The 20,356-nt window shown below is 43.9% G+C and overlaps 1 long non-coding RNA gene across 5 annotated transcripts in view; it reads left to right on the forward strand.

The window, feature by feature from the left end:
• The window catches only part of LOC106600558 (uncharacterized), a 40,553-nt gene that overhangs the window by 12,100 nt on the left and 8,097 nt on the right, over positions 1-20,356 (forward strand). For 3 of the 5 annotated variants that reach the window (XR_001327838.3, XR_001327842.3, XR_001327839.3), the window contains 2 exons: positions 4,459-4,604; positions 12,524-13,540. This is a non-coding gene — a long non-coding RNA (uncharacterized LOC106600558). The remainder of the gene's footprint in view (positions 1-4,458; positions 4,605-12,523; positions 13,541-20,356) is intronic. The other 2 variants (XR_014391908.1, XR_001327840.3) reach the window with 1 other exon arrangement.

Genomic DNA, 20,356 nt, shown 5'->3' on the forward strand with positions numbered 1-20,356 from the left:
ATAGTAAAGGGGGCCCATGAGGTCCCTTAACTGCATCATTCAGTATGGATATCAATGTAAACAGCATCTGTGGAGGTGAATGTTGCTTTCATCTGCTCTGGTTACAAAAGGAAAACATCAAGCAGCCACTGTGTCTAGCTACTTAGCTAAACAATGGAAGGTGCACAATCCATGGCTACACAGCTAGCTGGCTAGCTATAGCTACTCTGTATGATAGCTTGACGTTTAAGAAAGTCATAATAACAAGTTCAGAAATAAATAACTACAAGAAACTTGGTTTATTATCTTCTGAAGCAATTTGGTTATCCTGTCTTGATTGAAGAAGTTCTATCTCACAAAATGAAAGGGATCTCTTTGAGGAGACATTTAGTCAATGAATCAGGCCATCTCCATGGTAACCAGATACTCTTTCTTCCATACATGCCTTCAAACTACCACAAAATCCCCTATGTATGCCCTTACCTAAGGAAATATTTTAGGGGTTCAATGCAACACCCTTAAACAATTCCCTTGGATAAGGGAAAATTATTCCTTAAGGTAAACCCTTAAGGGAAACACTTAAGATGTTTTATGCAACCAGGCCCAAAGCCTACGTACAGGGAGTCCCTAATGTAAACTGGATCTCTTTCCTCCATTGGAAAACCCTAAGACTGTCCCACTTTAGCTACTACATGCTGTCCTACTTTAGCTACTACATGCTCTCCTACTTTAGCTACTACATGCTGTCCTACTTTAGCTACTACATGCTGTCCCACTTTAGCTACTACATGCTGTCCTACTTTAGCTACTACATGCTGTCCTACTTTAGCTACTACATGCTGTCCCACTTTAGCTACTACATGCCCTCCTACTTTAGCTACTACATGCTGTGCCACTTTAGCTACTACATGCTGTGCTACTTTAGCTACTACATGCTGTCCTACTTTAGCTACTACATGCTGTCCTACTTTAGCTACTACATGCTGTCCTACTTTAGCTACTACATGCTGTCCTACTTTAGCTACTACATGCTGTCCTACTTTATCTACTACATGCTGTGCTACTTTAGCTACTACATGCTGTCCCACTTTATCTACTACATGCTGTCCTACTTTAGCTACTACATGCTGTCCTACTTTAGCTACTACATGCTGTTCTACTTTAGCTACTACATGCTGTCCCACTTTAGCTACTACATGCTGTTCTACTTTAGCTACTACATGCTGTTCTACTTTAGCTACTACATGCTGTCCTACTTTAGCTACTACATGCTGTCCTACTTTAGCTACTACATGCTGTCCTACTTTAGCTAGCTATGGTTGGTAAAGCGGGACAACAACAAAAAGACTGAATTACAAAACTGAAACAAAATATTGGCAACTTTTTTTAAATGTATTTTGATGCACCAGTATACGCTATGCATATTTACATGACAATTCTGCCCAGTGCATTGTTTATGACCATTTTATAACCTTGACATCACAACCATAAAGAGCTATGTCCCTGATCTTACCAAGTGCTTGAAGCTTGCTCCGCCCGCTCTATGATGTCACACCAATGAAGTGATGTGATTTTGAGCATGTGAAATCTCCGTGACGGCTTTACTAACAGTCCTTTTGATTTCCTCTAGTCAGACCAAGAAATGAACACGTCAGGATTAAGGTGTCCCAGTTTATATGATATCCCATTCTTTCCGAATTTGCCCAACATGTTTTCAGGAGAGAGAGACACAGGCCTGGCCTCTGTGTAGGGTGATGAGGAGGGTTATTTTGAATGCACACAAACCAGATGTGAGGTTGAACGTTGACATGTTGTAGCTGGGTTGTTCCTGTACTGTTTACTGTAGGCACAGGATGTATGCAAATCACTCTCTCCACAAGAAGAACAGGGTGTATATTGGCTACTTTGTACTGTATGAAAGATGGAGATATATCCCCTATTCAGCTGCAAAATACTATTTTGAACTCAGTACCAGGTTTGTGTTGCCCTTGTGTGGAGAAGTAGTGAAATTAATGTATATAGCTGGTCAGTGACAGATTCTCAACATGTTATGTAGCCTATAGTGTTTTCTTCCTGCTCAATATTCACCAACACTGAACACATAACTGGTGACAGCATACTGCTGGAGGTGTTGAAGTTCTTGAAGTAGACATTGATTGCACATAAACAAAGGCTTTGTCTAGGGTTGCAAAATTCCCGGAACTTTCAATACATTTCCTGGTCTTCCAGAAATCCTGGTTGGCATTTCGTTAAAGCTACTCAACTCAACAAATTGGATGCAGTCTATCATAGTGGCATCCATTTTGTCACCAAAGCCCCATATACTATCCACCACTGCGACCTGTATGCTCTCGTTGGCTGGCCCTCGCTTCATACTCGTCGCCAAACCAACTGGCTCGATCTACAAGTCTCTGCTAGGTAAAGCCCCGCCTTATCTCAGCTCACTGGTCACCATAGCAGCACCCACCCGTAGCACGCGCTCCAGCAGGTATATCTCACTGGTCACCCCCAAAGCCAATTCTTCCTTTGGCCGCCTTTCCTTCAAGTTCTCTGCTGCCAATGACTGGAACGAACTGCAAAAATCACTGAAGCTGGAGACTCATATCTCCCTCACTAGCTTTAAGCACCAGCTTTCAGAGCAGCTCACAGATCACTGCACCTGTACATAGGCCATCTGTAAACAGCCCATCCAACTACCTCATCCCCATACTGTATTTATTTAGTTATCTTGCTCCTTTGCACCGCAATATCTCTACTTGCACATTCATATATATATATATTCTGCACATCTACCATTCCAGTGTTTAATTGCTATATTATAATTACTTCACCACCATGGCCTATTTATTGCCTTACCTCTCTTATCCTACCTCATTTGCACTCACTGTATATAGACTTTTTCAACTGTATTATTGATTGTATGTTTGTTTATTCCATGTGTAACTCTGTGTTGTTGTATGTGTCGAACTGCTTTGCTTCACCTTGGCCAGGTCGCAGTTGCAAATGAGAACTAGCCTACCTGGTTAAATAAAGGTGAAATAAAAAATACAAAAAAAGCCATGGAATTTATTGAAGTTACCAGAATTATTAAGCCCTAGCTGCATCTGAAATTGCACCCAATGCAATATAGTGCACTATTTTGACCAGAGCCATATGGGCCCTGGTCAAAAGTAGTATACTATACAGTGCATAGTGTGCCATTTCAAACAAAACCATTCAGTATTCAAGTCCAAGTGCAAAGTGAAATTGACAGAAAACTCTCTCAGTTTGAGTACTGTCATTCTGAGGAGATGATACAACAGTTTCTGAACAGAATAGAACAAAGTAGCACAGTACAGAATAGTTTGTCTATTTATTTGAATCTTAGAATGATCATAATGATCTATCTTTGGCTGATCTATCATAACCCATATTATATCTGGAGGATGAGGAACATCCTCCACATAAGATATGCTACTGGGTAGTTGAATGTTAGGTGTAGAATTGAAATGAGAATGTAGGAAGTAGAGCAGGAGTCTCGTTGGGCGATGTATGGAGGATTAAGACTGATCTACACTGACTCTTCCTCAGTCTGTGTATGTGTTCCTCAGAAGTGGAACACATACACAAGAAAAGCTACATTAGGTCTACTTAAATGCAATTTAACAATCAGGGCCTTACTGACACCTATCTTTGCCATAGTAGACATTTGGTGGAAAACTATCAGAATTATTATCTGAATTTAAGCTTTGGTACAGTATCTTAGCAACTAGCTTCGACACATGTGAGTTGGCAAAATTTTATGCAGGAGTGTTTCAAACTGTGTGGTTCAGATTTGACCCTATTATTCATTAAGACCTATATACATACATTTCTTAAAATTATCATGGAATAATATTTTATTTACAATACTGACTGACTGCATGCTATGGGTTTCCGTTAGCATAGCTTAACATGGCTGATCCATGAAGATATTTGTGAGATTCTCTCCATATTTCAGATGTATTGCATAGGCTGATCCATGAAGTGTTCTATACTGATAGAATACATGATTTTTAAGGTGAATATTCAACATGATTTCATTTATTCAGTCCTACATATGCTTGTTGTATCCAAATCCTCCCTTTTCCTTCATATATATATATATTTTTTAACCTTTATTTAACTAGGCAAGTCAGTTAAGAACAAATTCTTATTTTCAATGACAGCCTAGGAACAGTGGGTTAACTGCCTTGTTCAGGGGCAGAATGACAGATTTGTACCTTGTCAGCTCAGGGATTTGATCTTGCAACCTTTCGGTTACTAGTCCAACACTCTAACCACTAGGCTACCTGCTGGCTACTAGTCCAATGCTCTAACCACTAGGCTACCTGCTGGTTACTAGTCCAACGCTCTAACCACTAGGCTACCTGCTGGTTACTAGTCCAACGCTCTAACCACTAGGCTACCTGCCGCCCCATATGCTTAATGGCTAATAGTCTCAATAATGTTTTATTTCAGGAAGAAGTAAAAATGAGTGTACATACTGGAAGGTGCAACCCTGTCAGGAAACAATATGGTGGGTCATGTTACTTGGGGGTCTCAGAGACCAGGGACTGGGAAGAGGGCCCAAGTACAACCTACAAGGAACAACCATCAATTCACAGGTAAGCAATACTATAGATAAAAACATAAAATATGTCATATTTTCAGTGCTTGACTTTAACTGAAATAGGTGCCGGTACTGTTGATACACTGAACAAAAATATAAACGCAACATGTAAAGTATTGGTCCCATGTTTCATGAGCTGAAATAAAAGATCTCAGTAATGTTTTATACTCACTAAACGCGTATTTCTTTAAAATTTTGTGCACAAATCTGTTTACATCCCTGTTTGTGAGCATTTCTCATTTGCCAAGATAATTCATCCACCTGACAGGTGTGGCATATCAAGAAGCTGATTAAGCAGCATGATCATTACACAGGTGCACCTTGTGCTGGGGACAATAAAATGTGCAGTTTTGTCACACAACACAATGCCACAGATGTCATTCTTTTAGGGAGAGTGCAACTGGCATGCTGACTGCAGGAATGTCCACCAGAGCTGTTGCCAGAGAATTTAATAATAATTTCTTTCCCATAAGCTGCCTTCAACTTTGGCAGTACGTCCAACCGGCCTCACAAGCGCAGACCACATGTATGGCGTCGTGTGGGCGAGCGGTCTGCAGACGTCAACCTTGTGAACAGTATCCCATGGTGGCAGTGGAATTATGGTATGGGCAGGCATAAACTACAGGCAACGAATACAAGTGCATTTTATCGATGGCAATTTGAATGCACAGAGAAACCGTGACGAGATCCTGAGGCCCATTGTCGTGCCATTCATCCGCCGCCATCACCTCATGTTTCAGCATGATAATGCACGGCTCCATGTCGCAAGGATCTGTACACAATTCCTGGGAGCTGAAAATGTCCCAGTTCTTTGATGGCCTGCATACTCACCAGACATTTACATTTACATTTAAGTCATTTAGCAGACACTCTTATCCAGAGCGACTTACAAATTGTCACCCATTGAGCATGTGTGGGATGCTCTGGATTGCCAATATCCAGCAACTTCGCAAAGCCATTGAAGAGGTTTGGGACAACATTCCACATGCCACAATCAACAGCCTGATCAATCTATGCGAAGGAGATGTGACGCGCTGCATGAGGCAAATGGCGTTTTTTGTGATCCACGCCCCTACTTTTAAAATCCATAGATTAGGCCTAATGAATTTATTTTTATTGGCTGATTTTCTAATATGAACTATAACTCAGTAAAACTATAACTCTTTGAAATTGTTGCATGTTGCGTTTATATTTTTGTTCAGTATATTTAGGTGCAGGAGCGCCACAATACTTATGAGCTAATATCCTATAACAGGAACAGGAGCTCAAGCAGTAGAACATTTGATGTGCTGGTATTCAGCTCCGGTGAGATCCTGCCCAAGTTACCTTTTGGTCTTCCTATTTTGGTCCATAATATTAAGGTGTTATTTTCATGGTGTGAAAGAAAAAGTGCAGACTTTGCGCAGGTGCAAATACTTAAAACGTTGGCCCTAAGAGTAGGCCTATATACTTTGATTGAGATGTCTGTGAGCTATGCACATGAAGCTCTTGCTTGTACATTAGGTACTGTGGTGTAGCTACTTGCTAATGCAATCACTGGTCATGCCAGTGTCTAGTTCTGCTACAGAATATCTTTCGATTGTGCAGAAATGGAGTCAAAGTTAGTCCATTACGTTATTGAGATAAGCTTGTTTAACTAGTGGTCGTATAGTTGTCTCAGTTAATAGGTCATCTTGTGTTTTGGGAAGAGGCTATGTAAGAACACAAAGCTGTGTGTGTGGATGGGGGAGTGTTTGTGGGGAGCTAGTAAGGGCATGTGAGTGTGTGTGTGTATGTTTGTTTTGAGGACAAAGGTGATGGATAGATACTTTATACCACTATTTGGCAGTATGGTAGCTTTCCACACACAGTATATAATAATAATATAATTTTAAAGGTACTTAAATATTTTATATTTATTTTATTTAAGATTTCATTTCAAAACATTCAGAGATCAAGTTCATGGGAAAATACTATTTACATGGTTAAAATAAAGACATTCTCAGGAATTAATATAGGCCTATAGAGTATTTGCTGTCCACCCCAAATGTACCAGTATTTTGCTGTCTGATATTTGAGTTATAATTTGAAGGCTGCAGGAGTAGGTTCAACAGTGATTGTTCCTCAAACTCCTCAAATCTCGCTCTCTCACTCACTCACTCTCTCTCTCTCTCTCACACACACACACACACACACACACACACACACACACACACACACACACACACCACACACACACACACACACACACACACACATATCACACACATATCCCACACACACACACACACACACACACACACACACACACACACACACACACACACACACACACACACACACACACACACACACACACACACACACACACACACACAGAGAGAAATCCACACACTTCTTTTTATCCTTTTTAAATACTCTGATCCAATTTGTCAGGTGGCTTGCTATGGCTGATAAGGTGCAGGGGAGTTGGGTGTGTGATTCATATTTTAGAGCCTGTGCTGCAGTGCCTTATCCCTTTAAGTGAGTAGGGTGACAGGGGCTCACCCTGGGTTTGGGACTGCTCATGTGGAAAGGCTGTTCAGGTGGCTCTCTCCATTTCACCCCTAATCCTCCCCCCTCAGAACCCCTCATACTGTCCTCTTTTTCTCATTCTTCCTCTGTTCCTTTTTCTATTCATATAACCCTGATTTGTTAATATTTTGTTCACTTGTTAAGGAATAGTCATAATTTCTAGTACACGTTTAATTCTTCAGTGTCATTTTCAGAATATGACAGTGTTGTTGTTGATGTGTATATCAGAGTAGACCTACATTAACACATTTATCAGAAATAGTATAGCATTTCCCCTATTATTACGGTTGGTCAGTGGGCATAAAGCTCGTTAAGCCATCAGGCTTCAGTTCTTTTCAAATATGTAAAGATGTGCTTTAAGAAATTACAAATAGTACCTTAACAACAAGACCAGGCCCAAGGTCAAATCATCATGGCTTCTGACCTTGGGGCACTCAATTGGAAGCTAGCCCATTTGAATTTGGCGAGAGGGTCTTTGACTGTGCCAAGATTTTCTCTAGCTTTTATATTACTGTGTACAAGGACTGCTCTCTGCTGCTGTTCTCAAAAGTAAATGTAAATTATGCCCTGAGCATTACGCAGTCTGATGGGAGATAAATATCAGCAGATTAATGAGGCGAATGGAGGGTGTATGGTGGTGTGTGTGTGTGTGTGTTTGTCATGAGAGGAGCACTAGTGTAGTTAGTGCATTAATACGTTTCAGAAAAACGTGCACACCTTTAGCAAATTTTTCGGCTTTTTCCTCATTTCAACCGCAACAAAATATATTATGAAAATTAACAAATTGTCTCACAACAAGTTATGTGTTTGAGTCAAATTTGCACATGTGAGGTGTGGTTGAGGAGAGAGACAGATTGGGGGAGAGGGAGAAAAAGCGAGAGAGAGAGAGAGAGAAAGAAAGAGAGAGCTCTTTGGAATCTCTATGCAAGCTAGGACTGGAATAATGAGATGTATTTATGAAGCGAAAGGAAGAGTGTGTGGGGGTAGGAGGGTGGAGGGAGGGGGATTTGTAGCAGCTTTTGAAAGGCAGCAGGCTGCAGACTGAATGGTAGAGAGGGAGGGAGAGGGAAGACAGACGGGGGGACAGGGGGCGGGGGGGGGGGGGGGGGGGGTAGTGGCAGGGGCCCCATTGGTACAGCCCATCCACCAGAGCAGCTGTGAAAAGGGGTCTCGTCTTTTTCCCACGCCCAGCAAGACGCAAAACAGTAGTTCAGCTCGCTAGGGTCAAGTCCCATCGCTAATATATACACACACACACACACACACACCCACACACACACACCCACCCACACACACACACACCCACACCCACACCCACACCCACACCCACACCCACACACACACACACACACACACACACACACACACACACACACACACACACACACACACACACACACACACACACAGAGAGAAAAAAATGTATGTATGAAAGTTGTGCAAATTAACGAGCTGTCTGAGAGGCACTCTGATATGGAGACACCTGCCATTCTCCCAGGACACACTGCAGCTCACTTAGGGCCACTGGGTTCGATGGGGAGACAAATCATTCCTAATTTTAACTTGAATTTACTATCTTGGAAGAACAAAAACACTGTAAATGTGGATTCTTTTTTATTTTAGCTGTACAGTACTGTACAGTACTGTCTCTGGTTTTAAATATTGTTATATGATGCATTTGTAATGCACATATATATATATTTATTTAGACACATTTTTCAATTGTTGAGTTATTATTAGGTACAGTATGTTATGATGCACTACAGAGAGATAGTTAATTTCTGTTATGATGATAGCTGTTGTATGCTGTGGTGTCCATTCTCACCCCCTGCAGACAAACTTGGCCTTGTGCTAGATCTGGGACCCATAGCCGTGAGCTTGGTTGTGACACACACACACACACACACACACACACACACACACACACACACACACACACACACACACACACACACACACACTGACACACACACACACACACACACACACACACACAGAGAGAGAATGTGGTTTGGGGAAACACAAAAGACAGCGAATTTAAACAAGGAGTGAAGGGTGGGGTCAGTGTGTGTGTGTGTGTGTGTGTGTGTGTGTGTGTGTGTGTGTGTGTGTGTGTGTGTGTGTGTGTGTGTGTGTGTGTGTGTGTGTGTGTGTATACACTGTATATGTGTGTGTGTGTTGGTGGAAGACATGGCAACATTGGCGGAATGTCTTGAAGGCGGACTCTCAGTGTGACCTTCAATCCCTGTCCAAATATTGGGGGCATTGGTGCGAGAGGGAAGGGGGACATTTTAGTATTCAGCTATAAACACAATACTAAATACCATCTTTGATTCATGGAAGAATTATATCGCTGGGCTAGGCTCTATGATAACAATAGTGATATAAGCGAGAGGGAGAGAGCATTTTTGCAGTGTCGAGGGTGTTGCTGCCTCTTCGTATTCACTCTTATATCAGATCACATTTCATTTAGTTAATCATGATTTGTAACATGTTCAAATGTTTTAGGCTTTTAAAAGATGCCTAATAGGGTTGACAGATTCATACAGTCCACAAATATTCTACCATGATTTCATTGTTTGAGATGAGCCGTGATAAAGATGGCAGAAATGGTGACTTTCTTTGTACTGATCCTTGTAGTGGCATCGACGCCCAGAGCGGTGTGTCACACACATTTTTCTCCCCCTCCATTTTCTCACTGCCTGTACACTGCCCAGAATGGTGTCGCACTCAAATCACTCCCCGCTGCCCTCCTCCGCTGCATCCATGCTACTCGGGGGATGTGTCACACTAATATCGCTCCCCCCTGACTCGATTACCGGCCCCAACTTTACATTCCCGAAAAATCAAAGACACACACCCGCCAGTCCTCAGAGTGAACAGAGACTAAGCACTCATCCCTCTCTCCTTCTCTCCCCCCCTCCCTCCTGCCCTGGTATTCAGACGGGGCCCTCCTCCTAATTAGCTCTGTGTAAAGACGTATTGTGACAGTCAATGTGCACATTGAGAGGATCTGTGCCACAGGCAGTGGGAGTATTGTGAGGGGATGTATAGTCTGTTTATTGGGTTTGTTAGTGGAGTTTATACCCTGCTGTTTGAGTAGAATACACTCCCTCATCTCTAGCCTTGAAGAAGAGAGAGACCGACAAGGCTTTCACAGTAGGTCATATGCTGTGTTGTGTGGTTTCTTACAAATGGCACTTTAAAGTGTAGCTTCATGAGTATACACACAAATATATGTGATTTTTATAGTCACAAATATTTGGTATTCTGGGTGCTGTGTGTTTCTGACAATCTGACATTCCCTCTGCACTGCAGCTATGAGGCAATATACTGGGTGTGGAGAGGAAAGGAGAGCTGAAGAGATGGGGGGGAAGGATGTGGGGAAAGGAGACATGAGGGGAGAGGAAAGTAGGGAAATGAAGAGGGGAGGCGAGAGAAGGTTAGAGTTAGAGAGCTGCCTGTCTAGTCTGAGCCTACAAGCTGTCAATCAAAATGGAGACAGACAAAAAGGAGAGAAATCTGTTTCTTTCCAGATTTGACCTCAATTCCCTCTTCATTTATCGCTCTATCTCTCACGTTCCCCTTTTGTTATTTCCTCTCTTTCTCTTGCTTTCTTGCCTGCTTTTATGTGGTGTTTAGTATGTTTCAGTTGAATTAGCTGTAACTGTTTGCTCTCCTTTTCTCGTTCCTCTTGGTTCACTGCAGTCCGCGGGAGGTTGAAGGGTGTGGGGTCTTTCCCCTGTTTTAGAAGTGTAATCCTTTACTGCAGGACAAAGCTGCCCCCCCCCCCCCCTCCAACCACAGGGGTCCATTAGCCCCCCAGTGAGAGAGAGGGTCTCTACCCCTATTAACTAGCTCCCCCTGTAACCACAGACCAATAAATATGTTGTTTTGCCACTGGCAATGCTGGTGATATATTTGTTGTTTTTTGAGACTTTTGGAGGAACCCTGTGAGCTTTCTGATGAGATGATATTACTACACTCCTTAATACTCTGCATACTCCTATTCAGTTGAACCTGTAGCTCTCCTATTAGCCTCCCCTTCTCTGTATCTCTCTCTTCCTAGGCTCCCATTCCTATTTTTCCTCAAGTCCAAAGCCTGGGCTACTCGCCCCTCAGTGCTGACACACAGACACCCCTCTTTCTCTCATATGCAAACACCAACCCCCCCTCTCTCTCCCCTTTGCATTTCACCTCTCAACCCTCCCTCACTGCTCCTGTCTTTATAATGCAGTGCCTTTATTCCGTGCTTGGTGGAGAGCTGCCTTGAACTAACATTGTCCCCCAGCCCGCCTCTGGTGGGGAGCACTATTGTGTGTGGGGGAATGGGGAGTTAACACCCATGTCTGAGCCCTCTCAATGGGAGTATTGTGTCTGAATCTTCCTCCACATAACCCCCCTTTGCATAGGCCATCGTGGCTGCACCCCTGACCTCTCTGGTCCCTACTATTTTCTGTCTTAAGCAAACACACTCCCACATAAGAATGCACTGATATGTGAAGGACGCACGGATACACACACGTTCTGTACTGCAGCTTCCCACTGAAATACAAGGTCAACAAAAACTTGCATACCACTACCAACCTTGCTTTTTTTGTAACCTAAATGTCCTGCACATTTGCATTACTTTTCAAGTCTCCCAAACGTCTCTTACAACCATAGCTATGTTCATCATCATTCTTACCATCCCCATAGGTGGACATCGCCCGGCCCCTGGATCTTATAGGCATAAATGGGTACATTGGGTGTGTGGTTGTGGTGGGAGGCCCAGGCCAACTCTTTCACAGTGTAGGGGAAAAAAAGACAAAGGGCCGATGGGTACATAAAGGAATGTCCATTCTGCTATTACCATCAGAACAGGACTCAAGACACCATCAGAATAATATCCCATCAATGCACTTGGGGATGACAGTCAGGGAGGCAGTTTCAGAAGACTTTGGGGAAGCCTTGGGGAGGTTATCAGAGAGATATTAGTGTGATTACTGAAATTATGAATTCAAAATCAACCCGATAACAAATCAGATGGCATTGCAGCACATCATTTAAACTAAAACAAAAAAAAGGTTCCTTTGCAAGCTTTGTTATCATTGTGTAATACATTGTATATGCCAATAAAACGTGTTATTATGAGCATAAGGTCAACGTCTCCAACGCATGTCTTTTCATTTCTGGAGCGTTGCTTTGTGTTTAGTAGAGTCTTGAGGCAACGTTACCAAAGCACTAGTTGGTGTTTGCTTCCCACATCTCCATCATCAAAGTGCTGCTGTAACACATTTGCATTTGCATGAAAACGGAGAGTTGTCGAATGCTAAAGGTGAGGTAAAAAACAAAAACTTTCTCTGTATTTTCCTTTCACAGATGGAGGACGTGAAAAAGAAAGAGAGTGGGCGGATGGAGTGAAGGATGAAGGCTGGGTAGACGACTGAACAGAGAGAGAGAGGCTCTACGCGGCTGTTCATCCATTCATCGCCATGGGCTCTTGTCCTCGTCTCTCCTCCCCTGCTCCACCCTCCCATCCCAGGGCCCTTTGAAGCGAGTGCGGCCCCAAAAAGGAGCTCCTGAGTGGGCTGGTGAGGCATGAATAAGTCCCTGCTGGTTACCAGCACCTCTGGAGATGACGGCAAGAGAAATCAATATGGAAAAGAGAATGTGGAGAACAGAGTGGGGTTGTCCAGGTTAGCCCACGGCCTAGGGGCCTGGAGACCTCCAGAGGAGGCCCATCTTGACCTCGCTCAGCCCCAGCCAAGGCTCCTCAGACTGGGCCTGGGTCCCTAACCACACTGGGTGTGTGTGGTTCTGCTGGAAGGGGCCTCCCAACAAACACCAAATGATGCACATTATTTTTTTTTTTAGAATGCTAAAGGGGATTTTCCTCTCTCTTTATTTCTGTTTTCTTTAAAAAAGATTGACGTACTCCCCCACCTGCACCCTGTGTGTGAATGCTGGTGGGGGGGGTTCTGATTTTTGATTCAGACTTCAGATCCACTCACTGCTTATTCCCGGGGACACTTTTACATTTGTCAAAGAGACAGTAACGTCTCATTTTTACACTTCTATTTTTCTTTTCTACACTGGCGTGCTTCCTCCACAGCGATATACAAACCACAACAACCACTTGAATAGATTTTTTTTTATCAGGCTCTTTATTGTTCAATTCCAATATAATTTTTCAGTTGGCATGATCAAAGACCATAGAACGAAAGACTACAACCCATGAAAAGTAAAACCCAGGTCAGATCTCCTATCGATATAGCTCATTAATTTTGACCAGCTAGAATAAAAGGGACCTAAAGGACCCAGGAAAACACAAGGCCAACAACAGGAGCAGTACAGATGACTGGACACTCCCTGGAAAAACACAGAACCAGCAGACAGGTATCTTACTCAGTAACAACATACTCTCCCACTGTTACACACACTGACAATACCTCTTCTTTCAAACACTGAGCAATTCCCTGTAATTACAATCTAATATAAAGCAAAATTATACCTCAAATAAAATTTTATTAGTCGCATACACATATTTGCAGATATTATCGCAGGTGCAGTAAAATGCTGTGTTTCTAGCTCCAACAGTGCAGTAATACCTAGCAATACAAACCAATAAACAAAAATCTAAAAAATGTCAATTTAGAGCAATGTCAGAGTCCGGAATTTGTTTTATATATATAATTGTGTGTATAGACAGTATATGTATAGAAAAGATGTGCGCAGCAGTATTTGTACATATGAAGTGGGTAAAACGGTATATAAACATTTAAAGTGACCAGTGTTCAATGACTATGTACATAGGGCAGCAGTCTCTAAAGTGCAGGTAGAGTACCGGGTGGTACCCAGCTAGTAACAGTAACTAAGGTTCAAGGTAAGGTATTGGGGAGAGGCCGGCTAGTGGTGACTATTTAAGTCTGATGGCCTGGGGATAGAAGCTGTTTTTCAGTCTCTCGGTCCCAGCTTTGATGCACCTGTACTGTCTCCGCCTTCTAGATGGTAGCGGGGTACCTGTATTGTGGGAAGAAAACTAACACACACAACCCACAAATCTGTATTGGTCTCGAACAGCATCTCTTTCCCTATAAATGCACTGTACTCTGCAATTGTCTGGTAGTGTTAGGTACTACGACCAGCCTATAATGGAGGGTCTCCCTCACACCCCTTCCTTTCCTGTGTATGTGCCAACTGTAAGCAGTTGTCTGTTATAGGGCGCTAGTGCCAAGATACCGTCCTAGTCACGGTGACGTAGCGCAGTTGTTTTCATCCAGACGGGCACAGCCTCAGACAAAATGGCCACCACTCTGTTCCTCTGACAAAGATGGCGGCCATCGGCGTCTCAGTTCTAGCGCCATCTGTTACCTTACCCGCCGTATGCAAATCTAGGCTAATTGCATTTGCATATCCACTTGATTTAGTTACCGTGTGTGCTGACACAGCTAATTGATCATAATCATGCCATAGAGCTGGTGAGTGTGCGTACACTAAGTAGAAAGGCTTGTCACCGCTGTTTGTTTCCCTTGTGATGTGTGTGTGTAATATTTTGTTTTATAGAGGTAATGTGGCTACAATCAAAGGAACGATCTGGCGGTGCCATATGGGGGGATGTGTGAGTCTGGGAAATGCTGCCCCTATGCAAATCACTCACTGTACAGAGAGGCAGGGGCTTTTGTTAATCACACACACAGACAGACACTCGTTTATTGGCACACACACGCATACAGACACCCATGTACAGACGCACGTAAATGAAAAGCAGGACACACACACAGACTAATTAAGAGGGGATGCCCAGGCCCAACGAATTCCAGACAGACCATAATAGCCTCATTATCATGCACACTGGTCTCTCCATAGTAGGTCGTCTGGTTTCCATGGCATTGGACACATCTGTGTATGTATACTACCCAGTCGCCAAGCTGTGGTGTAACCGACTCTGCTATTTCAGTATATAATTGAAATTGGAGATGAAATGAGAGATATACAATGAGAGGGATGGAAATAGCATTGAGTCATTCACTTTTGAGCTGATGCTCTCCTTATTGCGGAAAGAAATCTCTGATACTATTGTTTTCAAGTATCTCAGTGTCATTTCTTTCAGACAGGTCAGACAGACGGGGAGAAATACCGGGGAAAATGCTACATCTTAAAAACCTCTCTTGGGTGAGGCATCATTTCACTGCACATTTACTCATCTGAATTCTGAGTTTTCTAATAACTAGCCGATACTGTCAATTAATTCAAATGTTAAAGTCTGGGAATTAGGTGGATAGAGAGGAATATTTCTCAAACGTACATAAAAAAAAATCCTCTGGCGCATTGTTCCCATAGTTAAATTTGAGGCGAATGGTCTGAGCAGCTGAGCAACAAGGCTGTCTTCGTATTTGCATTCGCCCATGCAGCCAGGCAGCTGCAGCAGTCAGACCTGTACAGTTCGCTATATGTGTGCAAAATGGCGGTCACGTGAATCATAGGGTATGTCCGATGGTTGTGGGAGCGAGGAAGGAGAGAGGGGTGGGGGGGGGTCTGTATTTTGGGGTTTTGGGGAGTCTGGGTGAGGAGGAGACTGAGGTGATTTGGGGGTCTAGACCTGGGGGTTGGGCGGGGTGAGGTGTTTGAAGGGGTAAGAGTTTAGGGGGTTTGGGGAGTAGGGGGGGTTTGGCATGTCTTGGTCTGCGGATATATGCATGTGTGTGAGTCATTTACATATTCAGCGCAGCGAGGGAACCAATCTGCTGTCCGACGACCCAGACATATACACAACCCGAACGTACACACCACCATTACAGTGAAGAGCTCTAGCCTCATGTTGAATGCATTATTGATATTCTGCCTCACTCTGTCCAATGAGAGGATGGAAGGCAGATTACAGCCAATAGAAATGGATAATGGAACAGGAAGAGGAAGCAACGAGGAGGGAAGTAGAGAGAAATCAACAACACTATAAGCTCGGAGAGAGAGAGGAAAGAGGAGAGGGGAGGGGTACTGGTGAAATACGAAGGCGCTACGGCAGGTCGAGATGGAAACAATATGCAATATGGAAACATGCGGTTGTGCAATTCACAGACAATACAACACGACTAAATGAACACCCTCAGAGACAGATAGAAAAAATCAACTGACAGCATTTCAACTGAGATGTTCCGTATCTGCAGTGAAGACCGAACATTATAGAGAAATTACATTTCGTTGTTTCGGTGTGTGACAAAGGGAGATAGTTCCGCAGTCACAGTCGCAGTCACAGAATAATCTGAATATAGTGAGGATATCGCCTTTGGAATTTATAGCGATCGCTCATTAGGAAGTGGCAATGATTTCAAGTGGGGTTTCGGGGGCTCGCCCATACTAATGGTGGGGTTAGAGAGTGCAAAGGTTGTGATGGCAAAGAAGTCAGACAGCCAGACTGAGAGACATGATGCGGATCTCCATAATGTCCTATACGAATACTGCTGTGTGCTGGTGATGGAGAGCTGGAGAGGGGGATGAACAGGCTGGTCCTGGATGTCTGGACTGGGAGCGTGGGAACGTCAGGAAAATACATGCAGAACAGGCAGGCACTGGCTAGACGGCCACCAAGGCCTGAATGCCTCTGCAGCAGGTGAAAGAGAACCCCAGAGTTCAAGGGTCAAGGCCAAACCGGGGGCCTCTCTCGTTGTAAGTGTGCGCGTGCTAGTAGGGCCACCACTCGGTCTGTCTGGGTCTAGCTGGATGCTAATGAAGGTTCAGGCCTGTTTAATAAGCAGTAGCCATCTTTTGTTTGCCTTGGAGTTCAGAGTGCCTCTTTCAGGCCAGGAGAGGGTCAGACTGGATGCTGCTGCAGGGATGTCACTCAGCCCCTCTGGAATAACTGACAGGCAGGCCCCCTCAAGTTAGACCTCCCCTACTGAAAGAGTGAGATTGTTTTATGATTGACATTCTGATTTCAGACATTCCTGGAACTTCTTTGCCAGCTAAGATATGTTAGGAAACAAATGACATGTTAAACATTTGTGATGCAGTGTGTTCCGTCAGACCATTGCTTAGTTTATGCTTTTAGAAGGCTTTTAACCGCATGGTATTTCATTCATTTTGAAACATGCACTATTAACCTGTAACAGATTTGTTTCTATGATAAGCCGTTATAGAAAGGTGTAGCCCAAGCCCTTACTCTCTCACCCATCAAAACCGTTCACTTTAGCTCTCCCTTGCTCTCCCCTGCACCTCTATAGCCACATAGAGTGCTGTACCTCCGCATTATGAGCTGTGCTACGCCTTTAAGAGAGGAAATCATGACCTCACCAGGATCTCTCCAAAGGGAGGAAGTGAGTGAATGGGTGAAGGAGGCCAGCTCTAACTCTCGCTTCTCTTCTTTAATACATTGGGGTGTAAGCTTCATTAGCTCTGCTTAAAGGGACAACTCCCTCTCTGTCTGCTCAATAGACCCATAGACCCTGTCTCCCTGTCCCAGAGTTTTGAGAAGTGGGTGCGTGTAGGCTCCCAACTTTCACACGCCACCAGACCTCCGTTTGTGTAGTGTGTAGTAGCTATATCTGCTCTTATTCGCCTCCAAAATCCTTGTTGTATTGAAACATTCACATCTTTCTTTTTCTTTACTCCTCCATTTGCTCATTTCATCATCAAATTCTCTATTTGCACAATGGCAGATCCTAAGGAAAGATCTCGGCCCAGCGTAGCTAATTCACACACACATATACACACACACACACACACACACACACACACACACACACACACACACACACACCACACCACACACACACACACACACACACACACACACACACCATCAGCTGGGCTGAATCAACCCACTGACAAAGAAGAGTGGATTCTATAATTCAATTGTGACAGAGAGAATGTGGAGAGGGACCCCCATCCCCTTCACTTCCACCCCCTCTTCTATGCCACCTCCATTTCCCATCAGGAGTTGTCTGCAGACGGCTATGTTGGGTCCTAGTCTGGCGAGTGGGAGGAGACATGTGCAGCAGAGGGTCCTGGGAAGCAAGAGGCAGGCTAGTGCAGTGATTAGTATTTTTAATTTAATTTATTTTTTATTTCACCTTTATTTAACCAGGTAGGTCAGTTGAGAACAAGTTCTCATTTGCAACTGCGACCTGGCCAAGATAAAGCATAGCAATTCGACACATACAACAACACAGAGTTACACATGGAATAAACAAAACATACAGTCAATAATACAGTAGAACAAAATAAAACAAAAAGTCTTATATACAGTGAGTGCAAATGAGGTAAGTTAAGACAATAAATAGGCCATGGTGGCAAATTAATTACAATATAGCAATTAAACACTGGAATGGTAGATGTGCAGAAGATGAATGTGCAAGTAGAGATACTGCAGTGCAAAGGAGCAAGATAAATAAATAAATACAGTATGGGGATGAGGTAGGTAGATAGATGGGCTGTTTACAGATGAGCTATGTACAGGTGCAGTGATCTGTGAGCTGCTCTGACAGCTGGTGCTTAAAGATAGTGAGGGAGATATGAGTCATCAGCTTCAGAGATTTTTGCAGTTCGTTCCAGTCATTGGCAGCAGAGAACTGGAAGGAAAGACGACCAAAGGATGAATTGGCTTTGGGGGTGACCAGTGAGATATACCTGCTGGAGCGCATGCTACGAGTGGGTGTTGCTATGGTGATCAGTGAGCTGAGATAAGGCGGGGCTTTACCTAGCAGAGACTTGTAGATAACCTGTAGCCAGTGGGTTTGGCGATGAGTATGAAGCGAGGGCCAACCAACAAGAGCGTACGGGTCGCAATGGTGGGTAGTGTATGGGGCTTTGGTGACAAAACGGATGGCACTGGGATAGACTGCATCCAGTTGGTTGAGTAGAGTGTTGGAGGCTATTTTATAGATGACATCACCGAAGTCGAGGATCGGTAGGATGGTCAGTTTTATGAGGGTGTGTTTGGCAGCATGAGTGAAGGATGCTTTGTTGCGATACAGGAATCCGATTCTATATTTAGCTTTGGATTGGAGATGCTTAATGTGAGTCTGGAAGGAGAGTTTACAGTCTAACCAGACACCCAGGTATTTGTAGTTGTCCCCATATTCTAAGTCAGAGCCGTCCAGAGTAGTGATGCTGGACGGGCGAGCAGGTGTGGGCAGTGATCGATTGAATAGCATGCATTTAGTTTTACTTGCGTTTAAGAGCAGTTGAAGGCCACGGAAGGAGAGTTGTATGGCATTGAAGCTCGTCTGGAGGTTAGTTAACACAGTGTCCAAAGAGGGGCCAGAAGTATACAGAATGGTGTATTCTGCGTAGAGGTGGGTCAGAGAATCCCCAGCAGCAAGAGCAACATCATTGATGTATACAAAGAAGAGAGTCGGCCCAAGAATTGAACCCTGTGGCACACCCATAGAGACTGCCAGAGGTCCGGACAACAGGCCCTCCGATTTGACACACTGAACTCTATCAGAGAAGTAGTTGGTAAACCAGGCGAGGCAATCATTTGAGAAACCAAGGCTGTCGAGTCTGCCAATAAGAATCTGGTGATTGACAGAGTCGAAAGCCTTGGCCAGGTCGATGACTACAGCTGCACAATATTGTCTCTTATCGATGGTGGTTATGATATCGTTTAGGACCTTGAGCGTGGCTGAGGTGCACCCATGACCAGCTCTGATGCCAGATTGCATAGCGGAGAAGGTACAGTGGGTTTCGAAATGGTCGGTAATCTGTTTGTTAACTTGGCTTTCGAAGACCTTAGAAAGACAGGGTAGGATAGATATAGGTCTGTAGCAGTTTGGGTCTAGAGTGTCACCCCCTTTGAAGAGGGGGATGACCGCGGCAGCTTTCCAATCTTTGGGAATCTCAGACGATATGAAAGAGAGGTTGAACAGGCTAGTAATAGGGGTTGCAACAATTTCGGCAGATAATTTTAGAAAGAGAGGGTCCAGATTGTGTAGCCCGGCTGATTTGTATGGTTCCAGATTTTGCAGCTCTTTCAGAACATCAGCTATCTGGATTTGGGTGAAGGAGAAATGGTGGGGGCTTTGGCGGGTTGCTGTGGAGGGTGCCGGGCAGTTGACCGAGGTAGGGGTAGCCAGGTGAAAAGCATGGCCAGCCGTAGAGAAATGCTTATTGAAATTCTCAATTATAGTGGATTTATTGGTGGTAACAGTGTTTCCTAGCCTCAGAGCAGTGGGCAGCTGGGAGGAGGTGCTCTTATTCTCCATGGACTTTACAGTG

The sequence above is a fragment of the Salmo salar genome, chromosome 03 (assembly GCF_965601325.2).
Source record: "Salmo salar chromosome 03, fSalSal1, whole genome shotgun sequence".
Taxonomy (NCBI): domain Eukaryota; kingdom Metazoa; phylum Chordata; class Actinopteri; order Salmoniformes; family Salmonidae; genus Salmo; species Salmo salar.